We start from the raw sequence: 18018 nt of genomic DNA on the forward strand, positions 1-18018 counted from the left end.
GGATAGAGAGAGAAGGAGAGGGGGGAAGGGAGGAGGTAGCAGAATGGGAGTGACAGAGAGGGAGAGGGAAAGGTAGAGAGGGGAAGAGAGAGAGGGAGAGGGGGAGAGGGAGGAGGAAGGAGAGAGAGAGAGAAAGAGAGAGAGGGGGGAAGAGAGAGAAGGAGAGGGCAGAAGAGAGAGGGTAAGAAAAGAAATAAGAGGGCGAGAGATTGATAGAGAGAGAGATAGACAATGATACAATATTAGAGAGAGAGAGAGAGAGAGAGAGAGAGAGAGAGAGACAATGTGAGAGAGGGATAACAGGAGTGAGAGAGAGGAAGAGTTATAGAGAGTAAGAGGGAGAGGGGGGCAAAGGAATGGAATCGGGGAGGGCCTATTTGCGACCTTCAACTTTCTTTAACAATCTATTCATACACATTTTGTGTTTATTTATTATCTAAAGTAATATTCTCATTCTCATTTATTGCAAATTGGATTTTTGAGCTAGCGTATCTCATCTTTCCTCATGAATTTCTATGGCCTAACTCCCATGGAGAGAACCATGAATTTATGCTCAAACCATTCTAGTGTAAGGTTAAAGTTTGGGTTTTTGAAGCTTTAAATTTTCATTCGTTTTCCACATCTAATTTTTACGAATAAGGAAGAGGACAAGGGGGTTCTACTTTGTTTCAATTTATTTTTGAAAAAATTAAATGAGAAGAAGAAAAATGTGGGGTTTCATTTGATTCATTTGTCTTTATGTCTAGTGTTTGTGGAATTTATTTTTATTGTGAATTACTTCCTATGATTTTATTTTCATAGAATGTATGAGTACAATAAGAAACTTTTCTATATATTATAGTCTCATTTTACTTTGTTTAAATTGATCGTTAATAGTTTAAAATTAGAAAGGGAAAAAATAGGGGTTTATTTAATTTTTTTGTTTATAAATAATGTTGTTTTTTAATTCTCTTTTTTTAGGAAACGTTGTCCTATTGGGAGGTATATAGATTTTTTATATTAAAAAATTACTTTGTTTCAGTGTCATTTGATCTATTTTATGTAAATTTATGTGGTTGAATATGTATGAGTCTTCGAAAAAGGAATGGTCTAACTTGGTTAATGATTTTGTAGGTCATATATATGCTTATACACCATGAAATGACTATTGTTTGAATATTTTCTTAGAAACTTATTTATTTTAAGTTAGGGTTTCATTTGGTTTATTTTTAGTAAAATTATCTCATTGAACATGTGTGAGTTTGTGGAGGAATATTTGAACGAATCATTTTCTAGTTATTTATTTTTGCCATAATGAGATTGGGAAACATATTTAGGTCATTTTTGTAAAGAACCCTTGAAGATTTGACGTTGAGTGATATTTATTTAAATATTTTAAAATTAATATATTACAAACATTTGTTAATGATATCTATTCCCTTTCCACGAAGAGTTTGTTGTTGAAATTTAACATTGGTTTTGGAATTTGGTTTTTTGAACAACTTTGTTGTATTTTCCTTCCACCAAAACTTTATAGATAAGACAAGGTAATTTACTATGGAGGTGAACCAACCTAGATCTATCAAGTACTCAGAGGGATCAAATATTTCAAGATGCAAACCTCTTTTGTGGGTGAAAAACTTAAAGAAAGGTTTGCAACTTGAAAGATATTATCACTCTATCCACTTAATAGGTTTCAATTTAAGATGGATCTAGGATAGTTTTTATATCACAACACATGTATTATAAGGAAAGTATGGTTGCTTATAAAGAATGAATTGATGTCTCCTAACATTTAAAATTAATTTATATAACATGATAATGTTAAGGGTATTGAATACAATTGTAAATCACATAAACTCATATAAATAATAGCAATAATCCTAATACATAGAAATTAATGTTCCTCATATTTCTTTTCCCCGCCACATTAAATGGTGATCAAAATGCAAAAACTATTACGAAATTTTAGATAATACTGTTTAGTCTTCAACAACCTTGATAAAATTTTAAATTTAAATTTTATTATTTTACAATTATAATTCCTTCAATATTCATGACTTTTGGACTGGATTAAATGATAAAAATTATAGTTCAAATAACAACATAAATAAGTAATAAAATATTTTCTTTAACTCAGATTCATAAAAAACATTGAAAATGTAGATGTTGATTGTTTCATAGAAGAGGCGTAAAATAAAATGTTTTGTTTGGTATTATATCATTTTTTACTAATATAAATATATTTAAACACAAAATTCATTGTTTAAAAAGAGGCTCACAATTAAATTTTATTACCTCAAAGAATCCCTACATTACACAATCTTGACCAAGATGCATGTTTCCTCTCTACTCATCCCTCCATAGTTTTATCTAATATAGATAGATATATGATTGGTATACTATGTCCCCGTAAAACATTTGTTGCTAGCTGATGGATATCTTGTGACAATAAATAATCAGTGGCCACTGAATTCAAAGATCTACAATTTCCCAGAAGTTCAACACCGCTCATAAAATTGTGTTTTCATTATTCTTGGTAAATCAAGCATAGCAGTAGACATGAAAGCACTAGTTAACAAGTTACTAGCTCACCAAATAACTTTTAATAACTTCTCTATATCTCAATGAGGATTTTCTACATTTTCAATGATGGTATATCGTTTTTTTGTCCATAGCTATATGAATATGAAACTGTACACATTAGTGTTACAAGTCATGGAGTGAAATCATCTCATATGTAGCTAAACGATAGACCAAATATGTTTCAGACAGAGACATAAATGGTCATAATACTTACACATATCCCTTATACAATGATTTAGAGCACCAGTCATGTGAACAATACAATTTAATATGTAATTCCATTTATTGATATTATCTTTTGGGATGTTTTTATAAAAAATAAATGAAATGTTGTTAATCTCCTCTGTTCTTATTGTTGCATTTATCCATACTTCAGTGATTAATAAATTCTAATAAATGAAACTATAAATTGGTTGGTTCTTATATATGGTAGATGTTTGTTAGTTGATATATTGGTTTCTTAAAAGGGAAAGGGAAAATTTCCTTTTTTTAGTGTCGTATTTTTCTAAGCTTCCAAAAAAACATGTTTAGTCTCAAGAATTATTTAAATAAAAAATTCTTAAAAACATAAGTTTAATTTATAAATTTTATCAGAAATTTAATATAATTATAGAAATTTTGTTTAAATTATCGTGTATTCATTAAAATTTATTTAAAAATTTTAATCCAATTGTATCCATTACCTTTATAAAAATATATATATGATTTTTTTTTGCAAATATAAATTATATATTGAGAATGCATCTTTCTGCAAATATGTTATACCAATCTTACACTGAGTTACATATAATAAATCAATCCACACACACACATACATATATATAATAACAAAATAATTACTTATGAAATTTTCTTTATACTAACACAAATTCCAAGTAAAAAATAATAGAAAACCATTCATCATTTATTTTCTTATAATTCTCTAATCTCATGAATGTTTGTAACAAATTTATCTCCCTATTTCTACCATTCCATTTAGTTGTTTAGTCATTAAAATTTTCCATATGTATCGTTCTTTATAAAAAAATGATCTCTCTTTCATGGTTATAGATATTTCTTTTCTTTCTTTCGTGAATCTAAGGACTTCCATTATATCATAATATTACATCGATTTATACAATTTTCCAAAATCCTACCATCCTCACACATACCATATTTATTTGCCACTAGATAATTACCAAAAAAGATAGCCAATTTCCTTGGGAGGAACTAAGTCCTTGATTCCATGTGTGTGGGCTAGATTGGGGTCTAAGGCCTCGCCATGGCCTGAATCTCCCACAATGTGCCTTTCCTATTGACCCCTCTCTAGAATTCCACTTCTAGTACTACCTCGTTGATGAGGCATTTCTTTCCAAGCTATATCACAATATTTTCTACAAACCAAAAAGTTGTTTCCATAACAATAAGCATCAGTACACCTAGATAGAATACCCCAGGAACCCAAATATGTACCTCCTATACCTATACATGGGACGAGGGATAACATTCACAAGTGGAGATGTTAATCATGCCCTCTCTCTCTACAGAGGCACACCCAACCCTCCATCAAACCACCAAAAAATTGAGGTCCTTCCAAGACAAGGAGAACCCAATGTTGCTAGACCAACCTATGCATTCTGGTCCACCAACTAACAAAATTGGCCCCATCACCATAAAATATACCCAATACTAAACCAAAACCTTGTAAATAACCAGAATGTCGATCAAGAAAATGAAAGAGCCAATGTCCATGGTTAATTAAGAATAAGGACAAGACTCCTGAACTATGGTAGTTCCTAGTCCCCATAAAGACTAACACAGATTTGATGACAACAATAAATAAATAGTGAACTTACCTTACTTATGTATAAATAATTGACATACACCTTTGTGCAGAAGTCACCCTATCACATCTCATTATTTCTCTAGTGTGTAGCGAGTGACCAAGAGCACTATTTTTTCTACCACCTAGTGTTGTAAATCCACAAGGAAAATTCTTGTAAAAGTGTTAAAGGTGTGATTTTATTGGAAAAACTTGGAGTCATCCTAGACTTACCTTGTACCATGGAAACTTGAGCATCGTAAAACCTCCTTGAAGCCATTACAGTATGTAATATTTCCCATATTAATACTTAGTTCATACCTAGTTTGAGCACGTAAAGCCACAAGTGCCATGCTTGATCCAACATCACTACTACCGCCTCCATCATCATGTTGCAAGTAATAAAAAATCCTCTCATTAATTAGCATAAATTCACATGTGCTTGCATGGCTGCGGGGTGCCATGCCACCTAGCCTTAATTATAATTAAGGTCGAATGGGTGGCATGCACCTCCCTGAGCCTCACTTCATGACGTTTTTTCAACCCCAATGGGAGCTTATAGATGCTTATTACTTGAATGTCTATTTGTATCTTAATTAGTGATTTAAATATACATGACCTTAAGGGGATCTCTATTGGGGAAAGGTAGAACGAGGAAAGTGGCATGTAAGTAGATGGTTGCGATTTATAACACATTTGACATTTTTTTATCTACATCGGACTTATTGAATTTCAGTCTGCCAACATAATCCTTTATTATGAAGGTATACTTTGGTAAGTAATAATATTTTAATTTTTTATTTTAATATATTTGGATGAGAGTGGGATGCATTACATTTATACATTGCAAACAACATTGATTGGATGATGGTATGGACTAAAAGATGGAAAAAGTAAATTGATGATAACTTATCATGGCATAGTGTGGCTACATTCATTAATGAAGCTAAACGTGAGAGAGATACCAATAATACAAAGAGGAAAATTGATTTAGAAAATGCTTTAAAAGATAAACATGCAAGCATATCCCCCCAATACTATTTAGTTTTTTTTTAATGTTATATTGATTTATATGGTGTGTCTATTTCTTAATTTGAATAATTTATAGGTATAAATATTATTACCAATTGAGAAGGTATATTTTACGTGTGTGGCATTACACAATTGAAATACGACAAGTTTATGTGGTGTAATGGCCACAAATTTCACATCAAAACTATTTATGAAAAGATGAAAACTTTTAATAGTGATTTTCAAAGTATTTCGAGTTAATAATATTTCCTCTAGAAGCGACACACATCCATAAGTTTCTAAAAATCGATACTGGTATTTGGCTGATATAATTGAGTGTGACTTTAAAACCTTCAAAAAAAAAAAATTGTGGATGTAAAAAGGTAAAAGCTACAAATGAATGAATGTGATCTTAACATAATTATTGTTGAAGATGTTAATGGATTTACCATGGTTAATATAAAGAATATTGAGATTCCATGTGATTTTGGAAGCTCAAATGGCGGCTTAATTAATTACATCTTCTACTATTTGGATATCATAACATCAATTTCAATAGTGTAGTTTCAACTTGCATGACACTATAAAACCTTATCTTTGATCAAGCCATGAGCTATAATTTATGGTCATGAACTCTATTTCACATACTCGTTCTATTTCACATTTTTGATGAGTAGGTAATGTTTAGACATACATATTTGATATATCTCTTTTAATACATATGTAATGACTTTATGCTAAAAATTACAACATTTTTTGAATATGCATCAACGTTGAATCAAGGTAAATGCACCACATAATAAATTGTATGACTTTTTTTCTTTTGCTATTCAATATCCCATAATATCCTCTCTAGCTTATGTTTAAAAAAAGACTAGCTGAATTAGGAAACTTCTAGTATTCTCTTGGCTAGTTTTGGCACTGGATTTAACCATGTACTCATAAAAAGTGTATATAGATCTATAACTTTGTACTCTCTCAATTGTTTCAACATATAGTTAAAACATGATATAATGGACTCACCTTTATCTCTTGTGCTAAATATTTTTTTCTTCAAAGAATTTTGGTTTATGGTTTTTAGGTTCATACATTAAAATATTTTACTAGCTCGTTTGCAAAGTTTTTGTATTTACATAGTCCCCTAATCATTTTTTAATTACATCAATACACATCATAATCAAATTACAATAAACTGTTCTCCATTCCTTACTGTTATGATGTCTGATGGATGATTTACATTTTGTATTACATTATTTCTCTCTTTCTAATGCCAATGGTCAAATCCATGCTTGTTACATTCATGGTGAACTAAGCACATTTGTTGAAATACTTGCAAAAAGATGCTTAGGTCCCACAATATGGTGTTTATTTTAATATGGGGACCCAAAATGATATACATTATGAAACAAATCTAATATAAATAATAGTAATAAGGGAATGTGTTTGGAAAAATCTCATTCTAATATTTTGGGCATGCATTTTTTGATACCAATTGATGTTATCGTAAGGGCGAAACCTTGGTGATAAAATCAATCTAAAAGAACAATAATTTTCATGTCCTTTCTCATTCGTACTTAAATGGTTATTTCCAATGCATCTTCAAACCCCTTTGGTGATAGTACATGTTGATATACGATAATAACTTATTTACTTTTCGCATACTATTATTTTCATAAATCTAGAAATGTTCCAATAATTTTGGGCTTGGCACATAATGTATTTTAACAACAAATAATGCTCAATTATATCTAAATTTTATTTCTAATAAAATCGTGACTTGGACTATCTACCTAGTAAGAAAAATACCCTCACATATGAAGAATATTTATGAGAGATGTCTTTCCAATATCTCAATGTCACATAGTTTTAGGATTAATCATTGCATCTCCTATTTAATAATATTTATTCCCTACAAATACTTTGTGATACTTTGAATATATTCTCAATTACATCTGCATCCATATATCTCATTTTGTTCTTATTCAATGTAGTAAATATATGGTTTTAATTAGAATAATATATTAATTACAAGCCTATCTAGAAGCATAAACCATACTATTAACACTCTCAAATAAAAGCTATTATCTAAATAATAACTACTTACAATTGAAATTTATTGATAAATATTTTTGACGCTATAAAAAATTCATAGAATTGTATTAAAACATCAACTAAACAATACATGTATATTCATGAAATTAACTACTCATGGTAATGTATTATAATACATGTAAAATTATCATTAATATAGTTTTAAGCATTACAATTATTATTCTAAAACTGTGGATATAACATAATTACTTCTCCTTGGTGAAGATCTCATCTTCCAAGGCTGTAAGGAAATAGAAAGAAGGTTAATGACCAAAGACCATGAGGCATCTGATACCTTGTAGACCACTAACATGTCATTCCACATGGAGTAGTTATCCTTGAATAATAGTAATGAGTTAGATTGCATTCATGGATAACAATAAAAAATGATTATCTTCACCAATAATTATACATTTTTCTAGTGTTCTTATATTACATTGGTTTAAAATTATAATATTATTAAAGAATATATATTTAAATATTATATTAATTATCACTTTTAAATCATTATTACATTTACTCAGAGTCTAACTTATATACGAAATGAGTTTTTTCACTATCATTTTTTTATTTAATTTTAATTTTAACCAAATTCTAGGAGAGACTTTTAGAAGCTTGAGTTTAAGTTTCTTAATTTGTAGAATTTGATTGTCCCAAGGTTTTTTAGGGGATGAATTCATTTATGCATTCAAAAATGTATTTGAGACAAGAAAAAATCACAGTCTTTCTTGAAATTGTATCCCTGGATTATGAAAAAACATTTTCATCTATAAATTAGACTAATTATTTATCTATTTAAATAATTTTTAATTTATAGATTTTATTATATTTCTTTGGAATTTTTTCTATTCAATATTCTTACAATGCTTATTCATTTTTATCACTAGATTTATATGGATAACTAATTCAAATGTTAATGATATTTTAAGTTAGTACATTAAATACTTACCTGTAGCAATTAAGCTTTCTTCTCAATGTTGTCAACAAAATATTCCATATTATATTTCTTGAAAAGATTATGATGGATAACTATGCACAAAATGAGTTGACTTTGGCTTGTAGCAAAGACAATTCTTAACTAATATAAGGTTCAACCTTTCTACCTAGCACAAATAATGGTGCATGCATATGATACATAATTGTTAATCAAAATTCGAAAATAATATTCTTGGTTGCGACTTAGTGAATATTTAGAGACAAATACAATAATATTAAATTATAAATTAAATTAGATAAATATCTAATGAGAAGTGAAGATTTAACTCAAGTGAACTCTTACATGTTAGCCTGAATGGTTTCTCGTGGCAATCACAATGCTGCAGACAAAATTGTTAATGGAAATTTGAAAATAATATTTTTTGCGAATGCTTAATGAAAATTTGGAAACAATAAGTAACTCAAGGCATGTCTATGAGGGGTTGGAAAACAATTACACCAAACATTTCTCGCTATCAAGTTGGGTTGGGAAGACATTGCTCATTCCAGCAAATAGTAGAGTGTCATCTTCGCTTGCCTCACTCGAATTAAAAATTAACGTATATATTTGAAATTACATCAACGATTCAAGTAGTAGTGTTGTGGACTTGGGAAGATGCATTAGCCTATAGTATTTTGGTTTATCACACAATCTTATCCATGGTTGACTCCTACACTTAGACATTGCCTTTGAGCTTTCAAGACATAAGCATCCAGATCTCTCCAGAAATAACTTCAACATTTCAGTCCCTGCCTTCAACCAACTACCAATGTTGCAAGTCTTAAATATTTTCTCCACTTTTTCCAATGCTACAATTCCATCCTTTTTAGGAAATCTTCAACATCTTTTACAATCTAACTTATCCTCCAATTTTCTTGCCGGATCCATGCCTTTTGAGCTAGGAAATATGAGAAAATTATAACATCTATGGTTAACAGGTTGCAACTTGATCGGAGAAATTTATTGGATGTTTTTGCATCAGTTAATGATTCTACCTCCTACAATAACTTCTACCATTTAATAGATTCTAACAAAATATGTAGCACAATATGTTTACTCCAAATTTGGAGAGGGACGTTATAGAAGAAACCCTTACCATTTTTATGATAGTTGAGATATCAATATATGTCTCCATTACCTCCTCATATGAAAAGAATACCACTGTTTCTATTATCCTTTTATTAGTTTATTCTATTTTGAATGAGGTAATTTCTCTTTTGGGCTATTGTTATCAGTTGATATCTTCCATACTCTAATTCTCTTTTTAAGTAAGAAAAAAATACTTTCCACAATTGAAAATTGAGACATATGTTGAAAAATTCAATGATAAAAAAATAATATAAGAAAAATCTTCAACATAGCTACTTTAGTGAATCTGGCTAGTCTTTCTAGATACACTAAAACTACAATTGGAACTTAGCCATAGCATAATTCAGATTTCTACACGGAAATAGGACAAAACTAATGATAATCATAATGGGTAGCTTGTGGAAGACATCTGGTATTTCTAGATACATTAAAACTACAACTAGAACTTAGCCATAGGATAATTCACATTTCTACGCGGAAATAGGACAAAACCAATGATAATCATAATGGGTACCTTGTGGAAGACATCTGTTTTGGTATTTTCATAGAATCTAATCGACATTGCAATACATGTAATTAAATTTAGAAAAAAATATCTATACTTTGTTAATTATAGTGCATCAAGGGATAAAGTGGAAAAAATCATATTGTTTTATAAAATCTGAGATACATACAATTAAGGTTTTGAAAGAATAAGCATAATAGGTGAAATGGGCTTGACACACCAACATTAAGGTCTCAAATGATCTACAAAATATAGGGCATTATCATATCATACAATGGGATAATTATGAGTACTCATCAATATCATTACGATAGATTGACTCCCATAAAATGCTCTTTTAGTTAATGTCAATAGTCAAAATATCAAATACAAAATACTGAACTTTTCTTATATTCCCTTCTCATGGAATTTAATTTGAAGGAGCTACACTTGATTCACCTTTACCTTCACTATGTTAAGCCACTTTAAGTATATATAAGTTATAGTTAATGTGCTAAGTATTAAATTTTATGCGTAGTGTGACTTTTTAGCAGATACAATGTCTTTATCGTACTAGGCGGCATAGTTTCTAGAATTCATTATGTTAAAGATCATAGTGTACTATGGTTTACCTAATTTCAGAGTTAGTATGTTAAGGAATATAAATTTGTCAATGTCATTTTTTGTTAATGATAATAGTGGTCAGAGGCCGCATTGTGGAAGGGTTTGTAATTCTCTAAAAGCTTATATAAGTTATGGGACATCTCAGTTTTTTGGCATTCATAATGGCTTTTGGTTAAGGGAAACATATTGCATTAAATACTATAGTGGTCATAGTGATCAAAGTTTACATTAAAGAACAAAAATCATTAGTGGGAGTTAATGTGTAGTGCAATAAATATGAATATCTAATAATAAATTTATTATAATTAGTGAATTCAAAGATACATATATTAATATAGTATTTTAAAATGAAAATATTATTGGGAAACCTAGTGGATGCTTCTATATATTTACCCTCATTATTGTAATCAGGCAACTACTGTATTGTATCTAAACAAGCCCGCAAAAATTTAGTAATTTTTGAAAGGGCTAGGGTTTGCAACACTCATAAAAATATTCAACAAAATTAGGTTTGTGGAGAACTTTCAAATAAATAATTTATTTACATAATGTATCATTCAATTTTTCTAATGTATAATGTATCATTCAAATTTTTCTAATCTAAGAATATTTAGAAAAAAAATATAAATTAATTATATTTTTACTATTAATTAAAAAGACTATTAATCCATATGTCTTTTTTATTTACTAGAGAATAAGATTATTAATCCATATGAATTCTAATAGAGAAATTTTCTATTAAACAAACTATCTCTCAATTTAATTTTAACAATTTTACTATATAACAAAAAAACACTAATTATATTTATGATCGTTGCTTATTTATAATTGCATTTTCACCTTTTGAATTTGCGTCTTAACTTTGTGCATTTTCTGTCCACTTTCATGAAAGCAAGTCACTTTTTTCTTTTAAATTTTAGGAATACCTTTTTAACTTTTTTATTTTTTTTTTTTTGCCATAACCATTTTTGCTTTTTCAAAATTAAACTATTTTTTTAATTTGTAGAGTATTGGACATTGCAATTTTCATTTTTACAATTATCAAATTTTGAAATAATTATATTTTTAAAATTAGTTATTTACAGATAATTAGATTTTAAATAATTTAATAAATCAATTTCAAATAATTAATTTTAATATAATTTTTAGATATTAAAATATTATTTAAATTTTTTTTAGGTAATATAAAAATTATACTTTTGGGAAGGATTGGAGACCTTTGAAAGGCCCAGAAGGAATTAATTTTGATCATGGATTCCTTGAAATTGCTTGAAAAAGTGACTTAAATTACTAAATTGTGAATCAGATACCCAGTACGAACATGGTATTTATGGCTCCACGGATTCTAAATGGGTGCCCGCGTAAGCAACGGGTTCCGGTGTAACAAGTAATGTGAGTAGTGGGCGCTTGGAGTTCATCCAACGTTCAAACACATTTATGCCAAGTAGGGTTCATCAAACGTTCAAACAAATTTATGCCAAGTAGTGGGCGCCTGTACTTTGTTCTTTCTGACAAAGAAAGCGGAATATTCCACTGTAACGATGCCCCGTGCGTTTGTTATAAGTCAAGTTTGTTATATTCCCAAACAAAAGCATATTCTCTGACAAGTTATACTCTCACAAAGAAAGCGGCATATTCCACTCCACCAATGCCCCGTGCGTTTGTTATATTCCCCGACAAAAGCATATCCAATGGCCACTGCGTTTATATTATGGAAACTATGAAAACTTGGATTCCATGCAACGTGGGAAGTACATATGTCCGGTACGGTTGGGAATATACCAGTTGAATGAGTGCTTGGATGTGTGGTTGGTTTGAGTCTGAGAGTGAGAGAGTAAATCTATGGTTAAATATGTTTAGATATGTGAGTGAGTAAATCTATGGTTAAATATGTTTAGATATGTGAGTGAGTGATCTCTGTGTGTGAATAGAGGAGAAGAGGATTTACAATTTTTGAGTTCACAAAGATCAATAAATGTATACTTGGATGGCATGCAATTCTATGTATATGGTATAATTTTAAGCTCTCCCATAGCATCAAATTCAATTTATATATATCATTCCTCTTTGTCAATTTGATTGCAAATGTTGCAGGTTTAACTACGTGTTCATGTCATCTTATGCTACAACAAGATGATAATGTTAATTTCTTGGATGAACTTAATGGAGAAAAGAGGAGAGACAAGACTTCAATATGATGTAAACCCTTCAACATCCTTCACCAGACAAATTTGAGTTACAAGTATGTAATACCTTCCATTCTCATGTAATACCTTTCATTCTTATTGACGGAGAATGGCTCCATGAATTTGCGATGAATTTTCCATTTCTAAATTTAATATTTTATGAATAATGGTTTTCACAAATTTTTTTAATAATTAAACTGGTATATCATGTTTCCCATCAACTTGACCAGTTTAATCAGTTTTTAAGTGCTTATTGTATCTTTGTCTAATTAACTCTCTATCTGTATTCAATTAAATTTTTGTTAGTTTAATCAATTTATCAACAAGCTTATATTTACATGTCGAATTAAAATTTGTTTTTATTTCAATCAACTTAACTTTACTTGTGGAGTTAATCAACTAGCAACACAATTTTTTACATGAATTTAGCTCGCCTTGGTTTATCAAAATAGAAAACTTACCTTTATTCCTAATTTAACTCTCCTCTGCAATGCAACTTAAATACAATTTTCACTTGACTATTTATTAAATTTAACTTTGTAAATTTAATTTTATTACAAATATTTGCCTTTGTTGTATAGCTTCAGTTTATACTCAAAGTTAAATCTTGCAGCGTGAGCGTATAAATATACATAAATATTATTGCACGCGATTCGATATGTGAGGAGGACATGTAATCTCTCATCCACAGGAAGATGAAGCACCTGTGATGGCAGTTCTCTACCCTGGAAGGACATCTTTTCCCCATCATTCCTTCTTGTAATGGATAACATTTATGGATAATTTCTTTTCCAACTATGGAATGCTATAGTTACTAAGTTCTGAATTTGGATATTACTTAGATACGATGCCATAAAAATTCAAATAAAAAATTTTCAATTAGAAAAAATAGAGATTATACATCTAAACTAAGCATATATAATTTTTTTTATGTAAGAACAACAATTTTTATTCATTTTCTTCGCATTATTTTTAAAATATAAGTAATTTCTATTAATTTTAATTAATATAAATAATTTTAAAATTACAATTCAGCCAAATTAAACTAGTTCACTTTTCGCTCAAAAATTTATCTTATTCTTAAAACTGAAAATTTAAATTTAAAATTTATCCCTAATTTTAATTTCTTTTTTTTGGAAAAATTTAATCTAAAATTCACCCATAATTTTAAAATATTTCTAAATTAATTTAATAATTAATCCATATTTAAAAATCTAATATTAAAAACTTATATAAAAATTTATCTGTATTTAAAAATTCAAGTACACTTCAGAGCTCAAATTCTTTCTTTTGGCCTTCTCAACTTTCTAAACCCTCGAAGGAAATAGGAAATTGAAAAGCAAATATTAGGAAGTTTCCGTACTCAATTATAGTTGGGATCCCAGAGGAAACTATTGCGAAGGAGTGGGAGGAAGAAGAGGCAATGAGGAAAGAGAGCATGGCGAGGGGGAGGAGCAGTAGGCAACGAGAGAGGGAGGTGGAGGAGGAAGATGAGGATGCGAAGAAGGACTAGGGGAAGGAGGGGGAATAGGCGGAAGTGGCAAAGGGGGAAGAGGCAGAGGATGGAGAGGGAGAGGAGGGATAGGATGGGGACATGGAAGAGGCCAGGGAATAGAAGGAGGAGGGGGAGGATGGGGAGGAAGAAGGGGAGTAGGAGGAGGGGGCGAGGGAGGAAGGGAATGAGGTGGAGAGGGAGGAGTGGGAGGTAGCGTCTGAGGAAAAGGAGGGGGATGTGGGGAGGAGGCGGGGGAGGAGGTAGAGGCAGAGGGGGATAACGAGGATGGGCATGGGGATGAGCAGGAGGTGGGGAAGAGGAGGTAGGAGGCGAAGCAAGGGTAGAGGTGAGAGTAGGAGAGGGAGTGGGTGGCAGCACAAGATGAGGTGGAGGATGATGCAGAGGGGGATGAGGGTAGGGTAGAGAGAGGGAGGCAGAGGAGGAGGAGGATGGGAGGAGTTGGAGTTGGAGATGAATGGGGCATAGTAGGATGAGAAGGAGAAGGAATGGGGGGAATAGAGGAGGAGGAGATTTTCGAGAGGTGGTCGAGTGCATGAGTGGAGATAGGGGGAGGAATAATAGGAGGAGGAAGAGGTAGAGGGGGAGGTTGGGGAGGCATGGTCGAGAGACTTGTAAGGGCACTTGGAGGAGAAATATGATAATGGGAGGAGCTAAGGTGGTGGAGGTGAGGGGAGAAGTGGAAGGACGAGGAAAAGGAAATGGATGAGGAGGACGAGGAGGAGGAGGAGTAGGTGGCAGTGGGTAGGATAGGAAGGTGTATGAGTGGGAGGGAGAGAAGGAAGAGGCTTAGGGGTAGAGGGTAGAGTGGGGAGGAGGTGTTGGGGTGAGGGAAACCAGAAGTGGGAGGAAAAGGGTAGGATGGTGGTGGCACAATAGGAGAGTGAGAGGGGAAGTGAGGAGGATAAGCAGTTGTTTTAGGAGGAGAAAGGGAAGGAGAGAGGGGGAGGAGGAGAAGGAGGTAGAGGTGAAAGAGGAGGAACAAGAAAAATAATAGGAGGAGGTTTGAGTGGAGGAGGTGGTGGTGGGTAGGGGGAATAAGGGGAGGAGAGGGAAAAGGGGTAGGTGGAGGAGGTGGAGGAGGCCTAAGAAAAGGGGGAGGAGGCAGAGGCGAAGGTAGAGGGTGATACGGGGGGCAGAGGATGGGGAATGAGAGGAGAGGGAGAAAAGGGTGAGGAGGGGGAGGAGGAGGATCGGGAGGGGAGGCAGAGCCAGAGGAAGAGTGGGGGGAGGATATGAGGGTGAAGAGGGGAAAGAGGCAGAGGCGGGGGGTGGAGGAGGAGGAGGAGGGGGAGTCAACGGGGCAGGATGGGGAAGAGGTAGAGGGGGAGGAGTTCGAGGGGGAAGAGGGGGAAGGTGATGAGGGGGAGGAGTGTGGGAGGGAGTGGGAGGAGCAGGTGGAGGAGTTCAGGGGAGAGGTGAAGGTAGAGTTGAGGGAGGTGGCGAAGAGGAGGCGAAGGAGGCCTAGGTGGAGGCGAGGGAAGTGAGCAGGCGGTGGGGTAGGAGGAGGAGTGCGGGGGTTGAGGAAGAGGTGGGAGGGGATGGAGGTGGAGGCATAAGAGGAGTGGGGGGAGGAGGAGGTGGAAGAGGTAGAAGTGGCACAGGTGTAAGAGGCATAGGAGGGGAGAGTGGGAAGAGGAGGAGGGGGAGGTGGATGGAGAGGAGGGGGAAGAGGCGGAGCCAAAGGAGGGGGAGGAGAAAGATGTGGTGGGGGAGGAGGTGTAGAGGGAAGAGGGGTAGGGGTAGTGGGAGGAAGGGGAGGAGCAGTAGGCAGTGGGGGAGGGATGGGGAGAAGGCGGTGGGAGAGGCAGCGGAGGCAGAGAAGTGAGGTGCCAATGGAGGAAGAGGCGGGGCGAGTAAGAGTGGGAGGGGGATGGGGGGAATGGGCAATAGGTGGAAGATGCATAGGGTGAAGAGGTAGAGGAAGGTGGAGTGAGGGGGAGGATGGGAAGGTGGAGGAGTCGAGGGAGGACGAGGATGAGGGGTAGGATGGGGAAGTTGAGGAGGAAGGGAAGGAGGGGGAGGGCGAGGTTAAGTGATGTATGTATTTTTTTATAAAAATTATGTTTTTATTTTAATTTTCTAAATTGCACTTTAAATGACATAATGGGTTGTGCTTCTTTTATTAATATTGTAAAATTGATTCCATTTTTATGATGTATATAAGGTTGTATATTGCCACCATATATTTTTGTCGAAAGAATTAGTTCAATTAATGCTAAGTAATGTTAGGTGAAGTCAGGTTTCAAAATTAGATTTAAGGTTTAAGTTTTAGGATTAGGGGGAGAGAGTGAGGGAGCGATGGTGACATAGAGATAGAGAGTGAGAGGGTTGAATGGGTAAGAGATGATTGAGAGAGAGTATGAGGGACTTAAATATATTTAAGGGAGAGAGAGAGTTAGGGGAGGGAAAGGGGGATAGAGAATGAGAGAGAGGAAGAGAGAGAGGGATTAAGAGAGAATGAGTAATAAAGCGAGAGAGGAAATCAGTGCAAGAGACAGGAATAAAGGGGAGAGAGAGGGAGGGCGGGGGACGATATCAAGAGAGAGTGAAAGAGAGAGGGACATGGAGAATGAGAGAGAGGAAGAGTGAGAGACGGAGGTAGTGGGCATGAGAGATAGGGAGAGTGAGCGATGAGGAGGGAGACAAAGAGGGCTAGGAGAGAGAGGCAAATAAATATTGAAAGTGGGAGATGGGGAGAGAGAGATAGGCAGTGAGAATGAGTGTGAAAGTGAGAGGAGAGGGAGGGAGAAAGAGGAAGAGATTTAGAGAGAGAGAGAGAAGGATATTAGATGTGTGAGAGAGGCATTTTGATAGTGAGAAATAGAAATATTGGGAGATAGTGAGAGAGGGGGATGTCAAGAGAGAGGGAGAGCAAGTGAGAGAAAGAAATCAAGACATAGATGAAGAGAAGGAGAGAGGGGGGAAAGGAGGAGAAAGTAGAAATTGGGGGGGGGAGAGAGATGGAGGGAGAGGGGGGAAGAGAGAGAGTAAGATAAAGAACGAGACGATGAGAGACTAACAGAGAGAGTGATAGAGAATCATTCAATATCATAATGAGAGCGAGGGAGACACATAGTAAGAATCATAGAGAGCTATTGAGAGATACTGTGAGAGAGAGATAGCACGAGTGAGATAGAGCAAGAGTTAGAGAGAGTGAGAGAGAAAGAGGGAAAAATGGATGGAATGAGGTAGGGCCTATTTTCCCTTTCAATTTTTTTCACAATATATTCATATACATTTAGGATTTATTTCCTATGTGAAGTAATATTCTCATTCGCATTTATTGCAAACTGGATTTTTTAGCTAGCATCTCTCATCTTTGCAACAGTAAAGTCTTGTGAACCCTAAACCCTAAACCTTAAGCATTTTATAGCATTTTAAATCCTAAACCTAAACCCTAAGCATTCAATGAGATATTAACAAGCTTTTTGTAACTTTTTTTGATGTGTTTATTAAAAGCATTTACTAAAATTTTATAAACCCTAAATCCTAAACCGTAAGAAGTTTATAACATTTTAAACCCAAAACCCTAAACCTTAAAGCCTAAACTCTAAATGCTAAGTATTTTATAACATTTTAACAAGCGTTCTCTAACTTTTTTTAAGTGTTTATTAAAATCATTTACTAAATTTTTATAAACCCTAAACCCTAAACAATGAGCATTTTATAGAATTT

This window comes from Pinus tabuliformis, chromosome 9, assembly GCF_031772625.1.
Source record: "Pinus tabuliformis cultivar Carrire ecotype Pingquan chromosome 9, CPIR1, whole genome shotgun sequence".
Classification (NCBI taxonomy): Eukaryota; Viridiplantae; Streptophyta; class Pinopsida; order Pinales; family Pinaceae; genus Pinus; species Pinus tabuliformis.